The sequence below is a fragment of the Nicotiana tabacum genome, chromosome 4 (assembly GCF_000715075.1).
Source record: "Nicotiana tabacum cultivar K326 chromosome 4, ASM71507v2, whole genome shotgun sequence".
NCBI lineage: Eukaryota > Viridiplantae > Streptophyta > Magnoliopsida > Solanales > Solanaceae > Nicotiana > Nicotiana tabacum.
In genome coordinates, this window is record NC_134083.1 from 64,848,552 (window position 1) to 64,856,598 (window position 8,047).

Genomic DNA, 8,047 nt, shown 5'->3' on the forward strand with positions numbered 1-8,047 from the left:
ATAGCTGACAACTGCCCCTCCAACTCCTGGGCTTTATCTCAAGGCACCCACCTGATTCTCGGTCGTCCTCGGTCAGACCTTTTCCTTCTCTTTAACATAATACCAACATCCATCACTAAGAGCCTATGCTGCATCGTGAGTATCTCACCCGGAATAACCTTACAATCCTTGCACAACCCTCTGTCACACCTCCTGAGGAGGAGATAGTCAATCTGAGTCGTCGCCACAACGTTTTGGAAAGTAACCAAATGCTCCTCCCTCTTCGGAAAGGTAGAGTTCGCAATCACCAACCCAAAAGCCTTAGCAAAGTCCAACAGCGAAGTACCTCCTCCGTTCCTCTCCCCAAAACCGAAGCCTCCATGCACCTCGCCATAGCCGCCTGCGGTCGAACCAATATGACTATTGAAATCCCCTCATATAAATAGCCTCTCAGTAGGCGGTACTTGACGCACAATCTCATCTAACCCCTCCCAGAATCGCCGTTTAACCTCCTCATCCAGACCCGCATGTGGCGCATAGGCACTAACGATGTTTAGGGTGCACTCTCCAACCACCAACTTAATAGTCATCAATCTATCATTCACCAGTCTAACCTCAACCACCGACTCTCTAAGTTCCCCATCCACCAAGATACCCACTCCATTCTTACCCTTCCGGACTCCGGAGTACCAAAGCTTATAACCGTACGCATCCCTCGCCCTAGACCCTACCCACCTAGTTTCCTGGACACACGCTATATTGACCTTCATCTTCCGGAGGAACTTTGCCAACTCTATAGACTTACCCGTCAATGTACCTACGTTCCATGACCCAATTCTCAACGTATAGGCACCCTTGTTCCCCTTACCTCCCTTGCCTGCCTTCCCACCCCCGCTCCCCCCGAGGACATGACCTCACTCGACCATTCCAGACCACAACCACTATACCTACGACAGACTAAAGAAAATCACTAACACAAAGTAAACAACAGACTAGAGTAAAGGAAGATATATTGTAACTACAGGCATGCCAATTTGGCGATTAAACTAATACAAACTAAGATGGCAACAATTTAACTAACACAACGAAGGGAAATAGGAAAACGGGAGGTACTAACTCCCGTAATTAGAACCTGGGAATTGTCTTGGTATACACGGCAATATTGTGACCTCCTTGCACGTCCAACTCCCGCGTCACCCCTTGTTGACAGTTTCCCGGACTGTTCTTCACTGTTTGCACACGCATGTCCCGTTCGCCGCCCAAAATCCACCGACCCTAACCTGAAATATACACAAAACACCATGAAGCCAAACAAAGGGGAGAGAGGCTGTCACCGCTACCACTGATGAAGTCCTAGCCGTAGCAAAAAAAACACAAAGAGAAGGGAACGAGGAGAAAGAGGGAACGAACAGGAAAGGAGCAGAAGAGGGGGGGGGGAGGGGGTTACCCGCAACTAAGGATTAAAAATGAAGAAGAAAAGCAAGAGGGAAAAGGGCCGATGTTGCTGCCCGACGAAACAGCAGTCGCCGACAGTATTGTTGCTCTAGTAAATATGGGAGTGGGGAAGAGGTACAAACATCGAAGGAATTGAAATATGCACTTCAAAATTTTAAATTGTCTTAATTTGTATTTTGCTTCTTTACAAAATTAACATGTTTCGACATGTTGATTTGGGAACCATAATTCTTCCTTGACATAATTTATTTCTTAAAAATGGCAAAAAGATTCGTAACGTAATATTACAAGATATTTTTAGTGGTTAAAGTTTCGAATAAAATAATGGATTTATTATTTACTAAGTCGTAGTACAGTGTGATAATTCACAATTTTAATAAGATATCTAACTTATATGCTCCGAATATAATATATGAGGAGAAAATCAAGTTCGACGCTCAGTAATCATTTTTTATATAGTTTACACTATCCATTCGGGTGTAAATTTTACCATGATCATTCAAATTAAAATTTGTAATCATTTTTTATATAGGTTACTTATTAAGCAGTATTTTTGGGTTGATGTTGCTTAATGGACACATTTGTAAGTGAGTTTAAGTATGAGTAGCAATTTTTAGTTTCTTAGTCTTTTGTACGTCAATTGGTGATTTTGAAAGTGAATTAAAAAGGGCGAAATTTAAAAAATAGCCAGATTTACAAGTGGTAATTGAAAAATAACCACAATTTCAAAAGTAATCAAAATTTAGTCACTTTTCATGTAAGGATAAATTTAAACGAAAATACTGTTCAAAATCCGGAAAATATTCCAGCATAATATACTAGAATTCAATTTTTTTACAAGTGATTTTCCAGCGTAATATACTGGAGTTCCAGCATAATATATTGGTCCAACATAATATGCTGGAAGTTCATACACAAGTGCTCCAATTTTCAGTATATTATGTTAGAACTTTTCATGTGTTGGAGTTTCAACATAAATATGTTGGAACTTCATACGCAAGTGCACCAATCTCCAGTATATTATGCTGGAACTTTCCGTATTGCAGCAAAATAATGGCTATTTTTCAATTACTTTGCAAACGCAGACTATTTTTCAATTTCTAGTCCGAAAACTGGCTAGTCCGTGCTAGTTTTACAAATATGAGCATTAAGATTTGCATTTAGTTTGTAGGTTCAAATATGATCAGCAGTTTTCGTTATCATCAAAGCTTGCTAACATCAATGACCAAAATTTAGAATATGACTTTGTGTGAAATTTTAATAAATTAATTAGAGAATTAGAATAGCCACGTCAATTTTTGGGCCAAAATTTATATGTTTCAGTCACTTTTATATTTTTATTAATTAAGCTATACTAAAATGACTTTTATGTTACACAAAGAAAGAAAACTGACCTTTGTGTTACAAAGTTTATTTTGAATAAATTTACCCCCATTTGGAAAAGTTGCTCGTTTTGTTTCGCAACACAAACTGTTACAAAGTTTAAGTTGATGACCTTAATAAAATTTACCCTCCAATTATCAATGAATTTTGTCACAATTTTAGTTTCCGTACAAAGTTTTAGGTTTGTGTGACGAAACAACACGAATAGACATGCAAACATATACACTACACGTATATCCGTATTTACATAAAGATGCTCATTATTTTCTTTATACGTAAAACATTATAAGAGCATATTATTTTTATACAACTTTTGAACAGGTTAAGCTGTACACAACACAACTTTCTTTGCCCTGTCTTGGAAACTTGCACACAACAAACACTTAGAAACTTGCACACAACAAACAATCCAAAAGCCAATCCTTCCAAATTGAGTAGCAATTAACCAGAAAGAAAAAAGAAAAAGAAACAGTATTATAAAACCACACATCTGTCCTCGTTTTGCAAACCCAAACATCACCAATTAAAGCTGATAGCCTCAAAATGCAGGTTTTCTGCCAAGCCAGAAGCACATATTTTGGCAACTTCATGTCTCATGCTCTGTGGCCCGCAAACTACAACTCCAACATCTGATGCTTTGCAATCAAAAAGTATTCCTGCATGTCACGCAATTCAAATATTTAGTTCATTTCATAACAACTATTTCAAGACGATTGGTGTGTGAGAGCGGTAAGGGCGGAGCTAGAGCCGACAAAGGGTGGTGAGTTGAACACCTTTTATCGGAAAAAATTATACTATGTATACTAGTTAAATATTACTACTATTACTTTTTATATATATATTAAATTGTAAAAATTTTAGCGAAATTTCTGAATGAGTGAACCAACAAGAATTAGTAAACTCACTTTTTAGATCAGGCCTAGCACCATAATGCACCTTAGTGGCTTGAACAAGAGACTGGTGGGGAAGACTTTCCAGTTCCCTTTCTGTACCACATAATAAACTTGCAGGTGAACTTGTAGGGGTAGGTAGTTCCACATTCTGAATTTGTTTCCCTTCAGCTTCATTGTCCCTTTTTTGCCACATAAAAATGATGCTGGTGGCAATAAAAACGGAGGCACAAACCAAGAACATGTCCCAAATGATTTTTGCACTGTAATGATAGAGCCTGCCATCGCGCTCAATTGGGTATATGGAGTAACGTGTGACAATGCCTAACAAAAGGAGAAACATGACAAATGAGGACGAAATTATCGCGCCGAGCCATAGCCAACTGCTTGGGCCAAGGGCTGCAGAAATGGCGGAGTCATTTGGATTATGTTTGAACACTATTGTCTGGATGAGTTGCTTGTGATGGGCACTTTCAATGTTATATTCTTGTCCATTTTCTCTACTAATATATGCTTCGATTTGCAAATCTAAGTTTGAAATATCAGCAGGAGTGGTGGAGAGAGGAAGCAAGAGGTCTAGCATTGTGAGATCAGCTGTGTTCTTGAATGCTGAAATTAGGATCAGCTTTGGTACTTTGGTGTTGGGTTGTGTGCTTCTGTAAATGAGCTCTCGGATTATGGAAATCATGGGAGCAATTCCGCTTCCTCCACTGACCATTACCAGGCACTCCCGACTGCAATGTCACATTGTTTTCGTTAAATTCTTTGTACAAGGCATCACTAGTGAATTATAAGTTTAATTTATACATACCGATAACGTAAACAACTCTTATAGTATCAGTGTTTTTACTTTATTCTAGCAGGTATCCTATATTATTTTCCGGTTTAATAATTTTACTCCCTCCGTTTATTTTTAGTTGTCCATTTTTAACTTTGTATTTCCTTTATGAAAAACGAATGAAGTATGTATTTTATAATTTTACCCATGATAGCATTTCAAAAAATATTGGGAGATGATTTGGGAATGAGTAGTTAATGATAAGGGTAAAACACGAAATTATTTTTTGTCTCTCTTATTTGCTAGTAAAATGGACAAGTAAAAGTAAAAATATATTTTTAGTATAGTGGACAAGTAAAAGTAAAGTACTTATTATAGACGATTGCCTTTTAGTTATTTTTTAGATGACCTAGTGAAAAAGTTAAAAGTATATAGAAGCTGATCATGAATTACAACAGATCTGGAGAAACAATTTAACTCTCAAACTCACAGCAAGTCGAGCAACAACTACTAAGACTATGTGTTCAACGAGCGGATATTTGAATATAAATCAAGAGCAGTTTGATTATATGAAAGTACACTTTTTTAATTTATCCAAAAAAAAATGAAATATTTATGTATATTCAACTCTAAACTTTGCGTTTTACTCTTAATAGTATTTTTTTTAGAACATTTCTATGTTCAATCAAATATCTGTTCATTAGCAGATGTCATGGTTGGTACTTTATACTAGACAAAAGATTTCCCATGATTTCTCAAGTAAACATATAAGTAAATCGTATGAATAAAAGAAAAAGTATGAAAACGCGACTTCATAGTGAAAATAAAAACAAGGAAAGGTCTTGAGGTAAAATCACCTAACTACAATGGATGATTATATATATATATATATATATATATATATATATATATATAGGTTTCCGCCTTGGTACTTACCTTAAGAAATGAGATGATGAAGGTCCATAGGGTCCCTCTGTTGAGATTTGAAGATGATCCGGAGAAGAAGAAAGTTGTTTTTCTAACTTTTGACTCCAACTTCCCATGCATTTAATGACAACACTGAGTTTATCTGCCTCCAAATTACTGTTAGAAATTACAGTAAATGGATGCCACTGCAACTTGGATACGCTTGGCACATTTACAAACAAGATGCTTGTAGGGTTGTACGTCAATGCTGTAAAGTGAAAATAAGTACGTACATCCATTAATATACGTATATACTAGCTTCTTTAACATCTTGAAAAGGTAACTAATTAACATGCTTAGGTAAGTGCAAAGATTATATTCACCTGGATTTTTGGAAAAGGTGAGTTCAATAGTGCTACAAGGTAAAAGACGTGCAGAAATTAATCGAGCCCTTCCTTTAGACTGTAAGAATCTTAAGTATCGGTCGATCATAAAGAGAAAAATTCCAGGGAGGATCATGCATGTGTAGGCAGCACCAACATGCAATAGGTAGAAGAAGATGTAGAGAATATAGAGCTGATGTGCGTAGAAGAATACTTCAAACATCTTTCTCCTGATCGTGTACAAACTAGTACACCACATTGCTATTGCAACCAAGGCAGCAATTTCTCCAGCCACGTTGGATACGTAGGTACTGCTCCATTCTAACACCTGCAAAAAAAATTATTTAGTTGTAGGATTAATTAAAGATAGAGGCGAATCCAAGATCTTGCTAGCCTTGGTGGACTCAATCCGAGAGCATAGCTTGGTGTTCAGGTGAATTCACAGATTTTACCCTAAATTCGTTTGTCATTAAACATATCATCCAAAGTATACTCCCTCCGTTACAATTTGTTTGAAACTTTTTGGAGTACGAGGATCAAGTTGACTAATTTTTGGTATGAATTCAGGCATATATAGCGGCTTCTTTAGGTTATTTGAAATAAAATCTACATATTTAGAAACTACATAAAAAGTACTATAAGTCACAAAAATTAACGATTCAAAATATTTAAAAACTATTTACAAATAAACATGGTAAAAAAAGAATTGTTTGACTCCCTAAATAGGAGAAATAAGTTCAAAACAGATGGAGCAATAACTAAGAGCTCCAAACAATAAAAGAATAATGTCAACAAACCTCTATCATTTGATGAGACATGGCATAGTATATGACGAAGCCAACACTATGGAGAATGGCAAGAGCCATTGAGGCATGACCAAGCCAGATATGATACTTAACGCTTGATTCTGAGGTTAGCCCAACCAGCGGCAAAATTGAAGACAATCGGGTCACAGGGAAAAACAAAAACGCATAGCAAATATTCCCAAGGTAGCCAAGCCTTAAAGATACACTTCGAAACTTTGCCATCCACCTGCAAATTACCCAAAATACCGATCCATTGATAAGAAGAGGCGGATCGATGTTGTAATATTAGTTCAACTGAATTCAACAGTTTTTACGCGGAACATAGATATATATTTACATATCAACAATAGGATTCAACTGTTTAATTTTAAGAAGTAGAAAACCTACACTTTCTCTCCAGCGTTGTGCATATGGAGACGGCCAAAGCTGATACAGACGTAGTTGGCTAAAGACCAAATTAGAAGGGCGATAAACATAGCAGCAAATGCAAGCTCAACGGCGTTCACAATTCCCAGAGGAGCCATCGCAAGCACAGGCCGTTTCCATGAACGAAAATATTGCCCCTTATTGCCATTAGTACTGTAAAAATGCTCACGAAATTATAACATGCCGAGAATATATAATTATGTTATCTTTTTGTTCCTCCAACGTACGTGATAAATATTAATGGCTGAGAACGAGGTAATGAAATAAAATCATTAACTAACCTCTGATCAGAACTTGACTTGCTGTAAAGATGAAGATAGATGCAGCTCAGAGCAGCTATCAACATTATAGGAAATGTAAATAAAAGAAGATTTGTCCCTGCAGTAACGAAGTGTCAATTGGTTTAGGGCAAAGGTCCAAATTTGCTACTCAACTTAAGGAAATGGTTCAGATTTGGCGTTATACTAACTAGGAAAAAACGGGAAAAAATTTGACTAAGCTAATTTAATTAGAGTAATTACTACCTTGTTCTCTGAAATATGTGGAGTTGAGCTTGATTTTGAGCTGGGGAGTCCATGAATCTTTGTAAGTCTTTGTAGGTAACATTATCCAGATGAAAAGCCATCCAATAAAAACCAATAGCAAAACAATTTTCCACACAACACTGCTCCCCATCTTTGCCTAAACTGGAGATCGTTTCTTGAATTGAATTACTACTATCTTAATTGTTGTTGCATATACATACGCATGCGATGGGATTGGCTTATAAAGAGATGTTGTAGCGTTTACTTTTTATGATTGATGTTAACAACTAATTCCCTTGCGTAGACTTCCCAAGTAGTGGTACTATCTCAGTTTTTTTAATTCCCTAACTAGCAAGACACACGGTATTCTAGCAATTATAAGTAGCAAACTATAATGTATTGAATATGTTTCCTTTAGTATGATTTAAATTTATCTTTTTGAATATTTAATCTTCTATATTCTTTATTCTCGAGTCCGGTTCATACTCTTTGTCTTTTCTTTGTCTTTGCTTAGTTT

General features: G+C 36.6%; 1 pseudogene; it reads right to left on the bottom strand.

The window, feature by feature from the left end:
- Positions 1-3,069: 3,069 nt before the first annotated feature.
- Positions 3,070-7,764, bottom strand: LOC107761761 (ferric reduction oxidase 4-like; annotated as a pseudogene).
- Between the last annotated feature and the right edge of the window lie 283 nt (positions 7,765-8,047).